Genomic DNA, 14,589 nt, shown 5'->3' with positions numbered 1-14,589 from the left:
CTCATGTGAGGTACAACATTGTTCGGCCTTGAGTGTATAATGGATTAGAAAGATTGCTTTTAGTACCGCATTTCTCTCAATGAGCCCAGCGGTGGTAGTCCATGCATGTTTCAAGACAGTTTAAAGATCACCAATAGCTACATGCGAGTGTATTGGGGGCTCTCTAATAATTAAATATGCTCACCGGTCCTGCGGAATACTTTGTTAAGATAGAGATAAATTAGACCTGCCTTGTAAGTGGCAGACGCTATTGGATTGAGAAAGGATTAAAGACAAAGTTGTAAGTAAAATGGTGTGCATAATCCAAGAGATAGCAAAGATATAGGTTTGTCGGCTTACCCTGTTGAGCCAAATTCCGTCATGGATGTCCTCCCCGGATGGGGAACCGCCGCCATACTCGGACGCTTGTATGGCGCCCTTTTATGGCGTGGGTCCCGGGCGGTTCGTCAGAACGACGTCGCCACCCCGGCCACACCCCCCGGATATGACGATGCGGCGTAGGCGGAAGTGACTCCGCTGCGGCCACTCGTAAAGCTCCGAGAGGGTAGGTCAGACTCTCAGAGCTGACAGGCTCCAGAAAGTCTGATCTGGTGCCACAGGAAACGATGCTCCTGGGAGCGGAAGTCCACTGTGGCTTACCAGGCCGCACATGTATCACCGGATTGGCTAAAAACTCTAGCGTCCCACAGCGCCCCCGGAGGTTGCTAGCATGGCACACTTAGATACAAAGCATCTGCAAACACATGATAACAGAAATACATTGATCTGAATAATAATTACAGAAAAAAATATATATACATCAGTAGTTAACAAAGAGTGATAAGAACAAGGAGAACCAAGAATATAATAATATATTATATTCTAAAAAAAAAAGAGAAAAAGGATAAACAGAAATGGGGAGAATATGTTAATAAGGGAAAGAAGGAAAATAATAATAATGGTGTATCTAGCACCTAGGCAATTTGGTGCTTAGAAAATGGAAGGACTAGAGCCATTAGGCCCAAAAATTGAGGACACTACCCTCAGTAGCTTTTGAACATATGAAGAGCTGAGTTTGGAAATTATGATTCTCCAGAACACAATCCCATAAATATTGAAGAGGCATAGAGTCAGCACATGGACATTCATTGGGTTTCATATGATGCGATATTGGTTCTTCTAATGATTGGTAAAGGACAATTGGGGGTAAAAGACACGAAGGGAGGGGGGGGGAGGGGGGGGGGAAAAGGAAACAGGGGGTAGGAAAGATGATCACGCCAAGCAAGCCGACACCCGTCCTACCCTCCACAGATAACAAACAGTAACGAAGGCGGAAAAAAGTTTTATCTTGAATCATTAAGAAATGCACGATTTATAAAAATGATTTATAAGATTGGGTTTCATTCAAACCCGGTCTAACGGTGGCATTGAGACGTTCAATCCAGATGGTTTCCCTCTGGAGAATTCTTTTGTCCCAGTTGCCCCCTCGTGGGTCCTGGGGGATCACATCCAGGACATAAAAGCGTGCTTTTTTTGGGTTGAATCTGTGGTAGAGGTCTAGGTGCCTGCTCACGGGCGTGACCATCTTTCCTCCCTCTGATATGTATATATGGTCATTTATCCTCTGACGGAGCTCTCTAATTGTTTTCCCAACATAGAACATGCCACATGTACAGTGCATGAGATACACCAATCCACGAGTGTCACAGTTGGCATGAAAGGTAGGGGAAAAATCTTCCCCATTGGGTAGAACAAAATGGGAACCATCCTTAACCCATGGACACATGGCACAACCACGGCATCTATACGTACCCCTATTAGTTGTTTTAGAATTTTTTATGGGTTGGTAATGGCTAGCTGTTAATTGATCTCGTAATGATCTAGTACGTTTAAATACAATTTGTGGGTATGGCCCCACATATTTGCTCGTGATTGGATCATGACTGAGTAAATGCCAGTGTCGTTCAAGGATGGTTCGGAGTACATTCTGGTGGCTTGAAAACTTAGTTATGAGTTTCACCGTGGGTTGTGTATCTCGGTCTTTAACTCTAAAGATCAGACTATTCCGATCTTGTGAGAAAGCTCTATTATATGCTGTACGTAAAAGGCGTTTACTGTAGCCACGGGCTTTTAAGCGTTCACGTAGTGAGTTGGCTTGGATTTTGAAATCTCTATCGGTTGTGCAGTTACGCCGAAGGCGTGCGTATTGGGCATAGGGAATACTGCGTATTAGTGCCACTGGATGGGCGCTTGACGCATGCAATATTACATTACCAGATGTTGGTTTGCGGTAAAGGTTCGTGGTCAGTTGGCCATTTTCATGCTTCAATACCGTTAGATCAAGGAAATTAACTTTTGAAACGTCTACAGTACATGTGAATTTTAGATTGAAATTATTGATGTTTAACGCCTGAACAAAATCATCAAATAACTGTCTGGAGCCTGTCCAAACTACAAACACATCGTCTATGTAACGATACCAAACCGCCACATGTGTAAAAAACTTTGATAGAGTCTCATCTGATGTAATGTGTCGTTCCCACCCCCCCAGGTACAAGTTGGCGTAGGCCGGGGCACAACAGGTGCCCATGGCCACGCCTTGCACCTGGAGGTAGTGGGACCCATTAAAAGTAAACCAGTTGTGCTGCAGGATGAACAGGAGTAATTTCAAAAGGAATTCACAGAAAGGCCATGTATGGTGGTTCTGTTCATAGAGGAAGGTACGTACTATCCCGACGCCCTGCTCGTGAGGGATGCTCGAGTAGAGAGCCTCTACATCCAAAGTCACGAGCAAGGCGTCGGGAGGAACGACCATATCCTCAATCATTTTTAGAAATTCAAGTGTATCCTTGACATAGGATGGTAAACGAACAACATGGGGTAATAAAAAGAAGTCTATCAGACGGCTAGCATTTTCTGTTAAGCTTCCAATGCCTGATATAATAGGCCTTCCTGGGGGCGTTGTCAAGTTTTTATGAGTTTTAGGGAGGGAATAAAATGTAGCTTGTCTAGGGAACTTATTGTTCAGATAGTCGTAACAATCCTTATCAATTAAAGCTGATTGGTAGGCACATCCAATTATGTCCAAGTATTGAGCCTGATATCTCTTCGTAACTAACAGGGAAATCTTTTTGTACCAGCTCTTATTTGTAAGAATATCTGTACACATTTTTTCATACCCTACCCGGGTCATTAGTACTAGGTTACCACCCTTGTCCGAGGGCTTGATAACAAGGTCCGTGTGGTTTTTCAATCTATTTATTGTTTGTATTTGTTGCTTGGATAAATTGTTTTGTGTAGGTGGAAGTTCACAGTTTTTTATTTCTCCTATAACCAATGTTAAGAAGGCCCAAATATTTGGATTTATGGTTAAATCTGGAAAACTATTTGATTTAGGTTTAAAGGGAATTTGTCTCTCGTTATGAGAGGTGCTAGGTGGAGGTTGGCTGGAGGATTGGGATTCCGAGGGATCCCCTTCCTCCAGTAACAGGATTAGGTCTCGTAGAGCACGGAATTCTTGCATTGTGTAATTTTTTATTTTTTCAGAGATTTCTTTATCTTGTGCAGTTCGTTTACGTTCAGGATCATAAATATGTTTGTACGTTAGGTTTCTAGCAAACATATAAATATCTTTTATTGTGTCATATTTATCCAACGAAGCTGATGGACAGAAGGTAAGGCCCAGTTCTAACACTTCCACCTCTTGTGAGGATAGTTGATAGGGAGTGAGGTTGATGATAGAAATTTTTTTTTTTTTTTTTGTTCCCATACTATACGAAGGTCTAGTACCTCATGCAGGATTATATTTCATACTGTCGACTGTTTTCTGGTCTCATGTTCAATGTAGATTTTTCTCATCTGCTTGTATCACTAGATGTTTTTAAAGTGTTTGTTTAATAAAAAGCAATTTTATGAAAATTTAGTGCCCGAAATCCTTGTCTCCCAACCTTTCCATATCCAACCCTTTTTGTAACCTTGGCCAGATCTGTGCCTTGCCACAATTCTGTCTCTGAGCTCTTCAGGTAGTTCCTTTGACCTCATGATTCTCATTTGCTCTGACATGCATTGTGATCTGGAAGGTCTTATATAGACAGGTGTGTGGCTTTCCTAATCAAGTCCAATCAGTATAATCAAACACAGCTGGACTCAAATGAAGGTGTAGAACCATCTCAAGGATGATCAGAAGAAATGGAAAGCACCTGAGTTTAATATATGAGTGTCACAGCAAAGGGTCTGAATACTTAGGACCATGTGATATTTCAGTTTTTCTTTTTTAATAAATCTGCAACAATGTCAACAATTCTGTGTTTTTCTGTCAGTATGGGGTGCTATGTGTACATTCATGAGGAAGAAGAATGAACCTAAATGATTTTAGCAAATGGCTGCAATATAACAAAGAGTGAAAAATTTAAGGGGGTCTGAATACTTTCCGTACCCACTGTAAAACACAAAGAAAAAAACAAAAAAGGAAAGGAAACCCCAACTTGGAAGGCATAAAAATAACATACAAATCCACACCCCCCTTCCCATCCCAGTAGTGCAATACTCCATAAAAACATAAAGTCATGCAAAGATATAGTGTCCTCACCTCCAACCATATCTCTGAACCAAAAAATATAATCCAATGTGGACAACAAGACAAATAAACAATGATGATCCCTTTACCAAACAGTAATTACAGTCTACTTGCAAGGACCTGTGCCATTAATTTTGACGCCACATTCACTAGAAGATGAATTAATCCAGGGTATCTATGGGCATCACCCAGGACTTCTCCCAATTAACCCGCAAGTCGGAAAAACCCACAGCCTCGAGGGACCGTCCAGGATCCTGTAAAAATAGGATCAGGTCATCTGCATAAAAGGGCAGTGCATTCACATATATTCCCAACCCCGAGTGCTCTTACCGCCAGAGGCGAGTGCAGAGCAATGACATCAGTTCTATTGCGAGAACGAATAAAAAGGGGGAGAGTGGGCACCCCTGTTGCATTCCCCCTTCCCACTGAAAACTGAGGAGAAACCTCTGTACCTATCTGTATGGCCGCCTTAGGGCTACTATATAATAAAGATATCCATGTAAGGAATTGATTTCCAAACCCCATGTGACGTAGAACCGCCAACGTGTAGTTCCAGTCTACCAAGTCAAAAGCCTTCGGCATAACGAGTGACACCACCACCCTTGCTCCCGGATTTGTATGATCAATCTATAGGTGTGTAAATAGTCTGCGAATGTTAGTGTCAGTAGATTTCTGGGAAATGAAACCCATCTGATCTATATCGACCAAGGTAGTGAAAGCCTGCAACAGCCTACTAGCCAGTATTTTAGTTAGTATCTTTAAATCTTGGTTCAAAAGAGCAATTAGTCTGTAAGAGGAACACTCTAAGGGGTCTTTTCCCGGTTTCAGTAGCAGGATGGGCCTCCATAAGAGAATCCGGAAGGATTCTGTGCTCCAAGCAAAAACAAAATAACGCCTAAAGTCTCTAGGTGAGACCATCTATATGTAGTCTATACCATTCCACACAAAAGCCTTCCTGCCAGGGGACTTATGAGTAGGAAAGGCCTGAATCACCAACTCTATCTCTTTTGTTTTAATATTTGCTTCTAAATAGTCTCTGTCCACTTCGGAGAGAACCGGAATGTTCAGAGAGGAGTAAGGACTCCAGTTCCTGTTCACAAAGGCGGAATAGGCTAATATAGTCTTTGTAATCTTCCACAAAAGCACAGCTCCCTGGAAACCTCTAATGCAGGGGACACTTGTCTGAACTTTCTGTTCTGCCACCAACATAGCTAGCAGCCTACCATTTTTGTGCCCCTTTTGAAATAAGGATTCTGCCCTTTTAGTCCAAGAGGTATTGGTCAGTTTAATAAGATGTAGGGCCAGAAGACGACGAGCCTCTAACAAGGCCACAATGTAGTATCTGAAGGTCCAGAAGCATGAGTCAATTCACACACCCGTACCCTGTCCTGCAATTCCTGTAAGATGGAGTTAAAATCTCTCTGGGCCTGCTTAATAGCTGAAATATAATGACCGCGCATACATGCCTTTAAAAGGGATCCCACACAATAGGAAGTGAGGCAAATGAAGCGTTGTCCTCCCAGTATCCAGAAAAGATAGGCGCTACCTGCGAGGACACCGTCTCCACCTCCAACCACCCTGGGCTTATCCTCCATGCAACCCCTATGCCTGACAGAAGGCCAATGTGGACTAACAGAGGAGTGTGGTCTGAAAGACCCCCCGGTAAGTATTTGGCTCCTCTCACCAGTTGGAGCATCGGTGCATTTGCAAAAGCCAAATCTATTCTGGAAGAGGATTTATGAGTTTTTGAAAGATAATAAAAACTCCAGGTAGCAGGATTCGTCCATCTCCACAACTCCGTCAGTGAGGCCGTGCTTGCCCAAGAAGATAGCTCCACCAAGGCAGCCCTCGCCAATGTAGAAGTGTCCAAGGCGTTATCCAATATGGCATAAGAAGGGGGAGGTGCATCAAGGGGGCTAGTTTATCTAGCTCATATAACACATGAACCCGGAATGGTGGAGGAATATCCAGGTTAACTAGAACCATATTACACATATGAATATCAGCAATGACAACCAGAAAATTACCCCCTGGGTCCGAGCTGACCTAATGAATGGTACTAAGAACCGACTTACTGATAAGAATAGATACGCCCATGGAATAAGTAGAATAAGTGGTGTGCAAAGCACGCTGAATCCAGGGATGACATAAAGCCATGATCCTGCCACCATCCAAATGGGTCTCCTGCAAGAATATTATGTGTGGTTTAAGTGGCTTTAGGTATTGAAACATCAGGGCACAACAAAATTTATCGTTTAGGCCTCGAACATCCCAAGACACCAAATTATCACAAACCCTGCCATATGTACACATAGAAAATCTCCAAAAACAGTCCGGCAGGATGATATCAAGGATCCAGAGATATATGCGTAACCTCAGAAATCCACATCTCACCAGGTAGAATAAGGTAGGTATAATGCAAAACAGTCCAAAAACAACCCAAAATCCACATAACTCCCTGTCGCTGTGTGAAACACTGGAACAACTTATACATGCAGCATTTTCCCAAAAACATTTCAAACTAGAAGGGCGCTCCTTAAAAAGTCAAAAAGGTAAAAAAAACAATGAAAAAGATAAGTGTCCAAAACTATCACAGCTTCATGCGATTTAAAAGGATATAGAGGGCACCGCATATGGAGGTCAATCTCCCACACCATATTGCATATGTAGTTATCCGGATAAATGGTTTCAAGGACTCACAAATTGTTATGTCTCTTTATATGCAAATATTGGTACCTCCACCAAGCTTAGAATCACGTCATCTACCTCCTACCAGCTGGTCAGCCAGAGACTCACAGATTGTCGATCCACTCATTGGTTTCCATGGTGGTGTCAAAGAATCTCACAGTGCCCTGGTGTGGAACCCTGAGCCGGCTGGGGTACAGCATGCTATATTTGATATTTTCTCACGTAGTCGGCGCCTGACTTCATTGAAGGACCTCTGACGCTTTTGCACCTAAGCAGAAAAATCTGGAAACAACATCATTCTGGTGTTTTCATAAGGCAATTCAGGGTGTTTTCGGGCCTTTGTCAGGATCATATCCGGTCTGTAAAGTTTAGCAGGCGAACCAGGAATGGTCTGGGTGGTGCTCCGGACGGACGTTTACCAGTAGGGACTCTATGCGCCCTTTCAACTACATAAGTAGGCGGCATGTCCTGGAGGATAAGACATTTTTTAAAGAGGCCCTCCGCAAAGACATCTGGGCGAGAGCCCTCCACCTCCTCTGGAAGGCCAACCCAGGGATATTGTTGCGGCGCTGTCTATTCTCTGCATCATCCACTTTATTTGTTAGAGAATGCACCAACAATTGTAATTCCACTATCCGAGATGTATGGGAGCTCTGATGATCTTCCACAGCGCCAATGCGATCCTCCACCTCCGTGAGCCTTCCCCTGATCTTGTCTAGGTCATGGCGGATTAATGTGCATTCTAATGCTAGATGGTCTATCTTTACCCTCAGTGCAGCTTTGCATCCCTCTATGGCCACCAGAATCGGCCCTGTGATGGTGTATGGAACTGCCTCTGTCTGTGTTGGAGAGCTGTACCCCTTCACTGGAGAAAGAGAGGTCATCGCCGAGGGAGACACTGACAGCCCCTGCTCCATTCTCTGGCGATGTTTGACTGCAGGCACAGGAACACGTGACCCGCCCCTTCCCCGAACGCTGGGGTTTCGGGTCCTGGAAATTGCTTACTCCAGTCCTTGGCTGACATCCTCGGAGGATCCAGGAGGTAAGAGGGAGCAGATGAGTGCCGCAGAATTGTTGTATGTGCCCGGAATCAGGAGTATTCAGTCGGATCGGAACAGAGCTCACAGTCAGCATGTCCTGCTCAGCTCACATCCCGGCAACGCCCCCAATTTATGGGATATTTTTATGCCATTTTTATTTTTTTTTACCAGTAATGGTGGCGATCAGCGATTTTTAGCTTGACTGTGTCATTGTGGCGGACAAATCGGACACCTAACTGACACTTTTGACACTTTTTTAGGGACCAATGACACCAATACAGTGATCAGTGCTAAAAATATGCACTGTTATTGTACTAATGACACTGGCAGGGAAAGGGGTTAACATCAGGGGTGCTCAAAGGGTTCAATGTGTCCCTAGGGGGTGCTTGCTGTGTGGGGGATGGTCTTACTGGGGTAAGATTCCTGTTTAGCAGGAACACAAGATCTCTATCTTCTCCCCTGACAGAACAGCGATCTGCCTCTCTCAGGAAAGATTTGCGGGTCTCTGCTAATCGACTCCCACTGTGTCCAATCACAGTAAGAGCGGGTCGCCAGCGGTGTGCACGCCTCAGATCAGAAAGAAGAAGATGTGACATACAGGTACGTCGGTTTGCGTAGCCGAGCCGCCCTGCCGCAGTAAATGTGTGGTGAACGGTTCAGAAGCGGTTAAATTCCAAGAATTTTTTTGTCATCAGATTACTTAAAGTGTTACTAAATCCACAACATTAAAATCTGTCTTTATATGCAGTAAAACATGCTTGTTATACTCACTGTGGAACCTCCATACTGTTTAAAAAGACTGTTTGATTCGGTCTTCTCTGATCCTCCCCTTCTTCCACTGTCCCCAATCCATCTCCTGATAGAACAGAGCCTTGGGGGCACTCTGCACATGCTCAGTTTGGTGTGTATTGCTAGGGAGTTTTTTTTTTTTTTCTTGGGAGGGTACATGTGATCAGCACAGGGCCAATCAGCACTGTCCAGACAGAGGGTCAAACTTTTAATTCTTCTGGAGAAAGTAGGGGGATATCCTAAATTTAAGAGTTTTCATAAGATCAAGAGGGGAGGAGAAATCTTCCAATGTTGCCAAATGTTTTAGTGACAACTGTATGAGTTCCCCACAATTTCTAGAAATTTCCCCATCCCTTGTTGTTTCTTCAAGACAATTAGTGAAGGGAAATCTCCCCAGTAATAAAATGGCAGCAAAAAATAGCTTGATAGGGATTTCAACCTTTCCCTAATATATCGAAAAATGTAAAGTTTTGGCTTTACATTTACTATAATAACAAGCACATTAACCACTTCTGGACCGGAAGATTTTCCCACTTAATTACCAGGCCATATTTTGTGATTCGGCACTGGATTACTTTAACGGACAACTGCGCGGTCGTAGGATGCTGTACCCAAATAAAATTGATATCCTTTTTTCCTACAAATAGAGCTTTCTTTTGGTGGTATTTGATCACCACTGCGATTATAAATTTTTGCGCTATAAACAAAAAAAATAGCGACAATTCTGGAAAAAAAAACAATATTTTTCACTTTCTGCTATATAACATTCCCAAAAAAAATGTTTTCTGCTACATATTTTTGGTAAAAAAAAAAAAAACGCAATAAGCGTGTTTTGATTGGTTTGCACAAATATTATCATGTCTTCTAACTACGGGAAAGATTTATGTAATTTTTATTGTTTTTTACTAGTAATGGCGGTGATCTGCAAATTTTAGCAGGACTGTGACATTGCGGCGGACAGATCGGACCCCTAACTGACATTTTTGACACTTTTGGGGGGACCAGTGACATTACTACAGTAATCAGTGCTAAAAATATGCACTGTTACTGTAATAATGACACTGGCAGGGAAGGTGTTAACATTGTGGGTGATCAAGGGTTTAAATGTGTACCTAGGGGCATGTTTTTAACTGTATGGGGGTTGGGCTTGTGAAATGATCACAGAGACATGTAATCCTGTATAGAAGAATCACAGGCGCTCTGTGATCATTTCAGAGAGAAGAACGGTCAGCTGTGTTTACAACAGCTGCCCGTCCTTCTCTCTCAGCAGGGAGCGATCGCGGGTGTCAAGGGGCAATCAGAGCCGCCTGCCCGGTGCATCAGAGTCCCCGCTGCCGAGTGGGGGTGAAAGCGCGCCTGCCCCCTAGCTGCAGGCGTGCGACCAACGTAGACCTACGTTGTTTCGTAACAGAAGGGCCGCCCTGCCTCAGTAAATCAGCGGTGGGCGGTCCGGAAGCGGTTAATGACAGATAATTTTCCAATGCTGAACTCCAATACTAAAGCCCCGTTTATTACTGGCTGAATTCAGCTGGTACAGTAGATACCAGCCAACATTTGGCCTGTGTGTACAGGTCCTTGTATGAGCATGCTGGAAAACCAGCAGCCAATCGGCAATGGCTGCGATCGAGGACCGATGTGTTCGGGCGGGGGTGAGGACGGTCCCTCTGTCAGAACACAATAGCACAGCAGGGAGATCACTGTACTAGCACTGCATAGTTAGTACAAAGACCTGAAAAACATTAGAGGGTAGCATTAGAGGGTAGCATCAAGGCCCCCCTCTCTATATCAAATAAAGGAAATCCAGTCTAGGAGTCCCTAGTCATGCATTCCTTGATATGCACCCATCTGATATTCTTGTTTAAGTGGGTGGTATGCAGAGAAGCCATCAATACGTATGTTGACTATATTAAGTTTGTATGACTATGTATCTAGTAATACTTTGGTATATATTTGAGGGTCCTAATCCATTCTCCCTACTAGATGGCGAAAACCGCATTTACTTTTAGGTACTGTTTGGTGCCTCTACATCGTGTATCAGTCGGTCCGAGGTGCTCATATTATTATTATTATTATTATTATTAAGGATTTCTATAGCGCCAGGAGTTTACGCAGCGCTTTACAATATTAGAGGGATATATATGCCATTGTCCACATTCTTGCTCGTGTGACGTCATGACGCCAGCGCAAATGCGCGGTAAACCTTGAGCTGCCATTTTAAGATCAGATGGAATGCATGCCCAAAATGGTAGCCATACTGCTAAAGCAGCTGGCAAAACCGGCGTTTTTTTCCTTCACTTTACGCAATAAGGATGACCTGGTGTCTACACTACATGGACACATGAATGGCTGAGCGATGAGTATACTGATTACTGGACATACCGTATGTATTTTGGAAGCTCAGGACTTTTTCTGCTTGGTGATGCCCAAACTCATGAGTTCCAGGGAATTGTGGATGTTTGACCAGCATTGGGATGCTTACATTGTACATAAGAGACTCTGTGGGTCATTGATGGCTATATGGTAATTTAAAAAAGACGTGTGAGGGAGGTATAGAAGATTTCCATGCCTGCAGTCCTCCTCTGGACCACGCCTCTATATTTGTCAATAACAGGATTTGCAAATGTGATCTGTGTTGTAAAATCAGAAACTTTGGCACACTATCTTAAAGCATATATATGCAGGAAAATGTTTATCAGCATAGCATGTGAAGGAGGCTATATAACATCATAACCCTCCCCTGGAACATCCCATTGCTCATTTGCTATCAACCAATATGTGTTTTAGTGTTTCACATAAAGGTTCTACAACATCTTAGAAAATAGACTTCATTGCATGTCATCTTACCTTAGTGTGCAAGGGAGGTGGATTAACACCTGTATGTCCTTTCCCTCGTTACTTTTGTGGTGAACAGAGATTCAAAGGTTATGAAGCCATGCAGTATATATATAGTATCTCACAAAAGTGAGTACACCCCTCACATTTTTGTAAATATTTTATTATATCTTTTCATGTAGCAACACTGAAGAAATGACACTTTGCTACAATGTAAAGTAGTGAGTGTACAGCTTGTATAACAGTGTATATTTGCTGTCCCCTCAAAATAACTCAACACACAGCCATTAATGTCTAAACCACTGGCAACAAAAGTGAGTACACCCCTAAATGAAAATGTCCAAATTGGGCCCAAAGTGTCAATATTTTGTGTGCCCACCATTATTTTCCAGCACTGCCTTAACCCTCTTGGGCATGGAGTTCACCAGAGCTTCACAGGTTGCCACTGGAGTCCTCTTCCACTCCTCCATGACGACATCACAGAGCTGGTGGATGTTAGAGACCTTGCACTTCTCCACCTTCTGTTTGAGGATGCCCCACAGATGCTCAATAGGGTTTAGGTCTGGAGACATGCTTGGCCAGTCCATCACTTTTACCCTCAGCTTCTATAGCAAGGCAGTGGTTGTCTTGGAGGTCTGTTTGGGGTCATTTTTCATGTTGTAATACCCAGTTTCCGAAGGGATGGGATCATGCTCTGCTTCAGTATGACACAGTAGATGTTGGCATTCATGCTTCCCTCAATGAACTGTAGCTCCCCAGTGTCGGCAGCACTCATGCAGCCCCAGACCATGACACTCCCACCACCATGCTTGACTGTAGGCAAGACACACTCGTCTTTGTACTCCTCACCTCGTTGCCGCCACACTCAATTGACACTATCTGAACCAAATAAGTTTATCTTGGTCTCATCAGACCATGGGACATGGTTCCAGTAATCCATGTCCTTAGTCTGCTTGTCTTCAGCAAACTGTTTGCGGGCTTTCTTGTGCATCATCTTTAGAAGAGGCTTCCTTCTGGGATGACCAATTTGATGCAGTGTGCGGTGTATGGTCTAAGCACTAACAAGCTGACCCCCCACCCCTTCAACCTCTGCAGCAATTCTGGCAGTACTCATGCGTCTATTTCCCAAAGATAACCTCTGGATATGACAATGCGTGCACTCAACTTCTTTGGTCGACCATGGCGAGGCCTGTTCTGAGTGGAATGTGTTCTGTTAAACCGCTGTGTGGTCTTGACCACAGTGCTACAGCTCAGTTTCAGGGTCTTGGCAATCTTCTTATAGCCTAGGCCATCTTTGTGTAGAGCAACAATTCTTTTTTCAGATCCTCAGAGAGTTCTTTGCTATGAGGTGCCATGTTGAACTTCCAGTGACCAGTATGAGAGAGTGTAAGCAATAACACCAAATTTAACACACACTTGCTTCCCATTCACACCTGAGACTTTGTAAAGCTAACGAGTCACATGACACCGAGGAGGGAAAATGGCTAATTAGGCCCAATTTGGACATTTTTACTTAGAGGTATACTCACTTTTGTTGCCATTGGTTTAGACATTATTGGCTGTGTGTTGAGTAATTCTGAGGGGAGAGCAAATTTACACTGTTATACAAGCTGTACACTCACTACTTTACATGGTAGCAAAGTGTAATTTCTTCAGTGTTGTCACATGAATAGATATAAAATACTTTTTAGGTTTTTTGGATAGCGTAGGGAAGGGTCAACCGCTGTAACATTTGTTTTGCTGTCCATGTCCTTGTTTAAAAGATTTCACCTCACTTTCTGTCCCTATTACAGTTGGATTTTGAAAATTGTGGGTTGTTGTGGAAACAAGGATTGGTAAAAAAGCTTCAGTGGAGACTTTTCCCATGATAACTCTTTCAGGAGTGAATTTCCCTTCCTAGGGGTAGATTTCCTCTCACTTCCTGTTGTCTCTCTTTGTTTGTAAGTAAGAGCCGTTTGTAAGTCGAATGTTTGTGTAACCCGGGGGAGCGCCTGTATAAACATTACATGCTCTGTGTCCATTTAATCATTATATGATCAACCAAACTCACATGGACATATTTTCATTTTCTTTTTCCCTTTGGGCATCACATTTATCACACAGAGGTTTGCCATTGCAGTGTAAGAATAATATATCGTGATCCTAATATATACAATATGCACTAGGGCATCCATTTGTAGAACAGTTGAGGCATTTTAGAAATTTGCTTTTAACATTTGTGTACAATAAAGTGGATTTATACAGTGCTTTGGCTGTCAGGGTTTTTGTATATATAGACCCTTTCCATGTCTGGTTGAGTCCATAACTACTACTTTTATTTTTAGGTAATGCAGAGACCTCCTTACGAGTTGCTCAGTTTTTTTTTTTTTGTTCAGCTCGCTGGACTGATACCTTACTGTGTATACCAGGCTTGTTCTAAAAGGACAGTAGTAAATTAAAATGTTTCACAATAACTGTATGCAAGCATACTGCAAAATGTATTCCCATGGGCAGCAACTTTTAACCCTTTCGCTGCCTGAGAAGGTTTTGCATTTTGTACACACCTTTAAGTAATCATTTTAGGCCGGACGATTAGTTAAAACACCAAATATTATATGATTTCTGAAAGCAGAGACCCTGTAGCATAAAATGATAGTAGCTCCAAATTGTTTTGTTACACGACATTACCACAAAGGTTTTTCAAGT

Source organism: Pelophylax lessonae (assembly GCF_965119305.1).
Source record: "Pelophylax lessonae genome assembly, chromosome: 2".
Classification (NCBI taxonomy): domain Eukaryota; kingdom Metazoa; phylum Chordata; class Amphibia; order Anura; family Ranidae; genus Pelophylax; species Pelophylax lessonae.
This window is presented reverse-complemented; position numbering follows the sequence as displayed.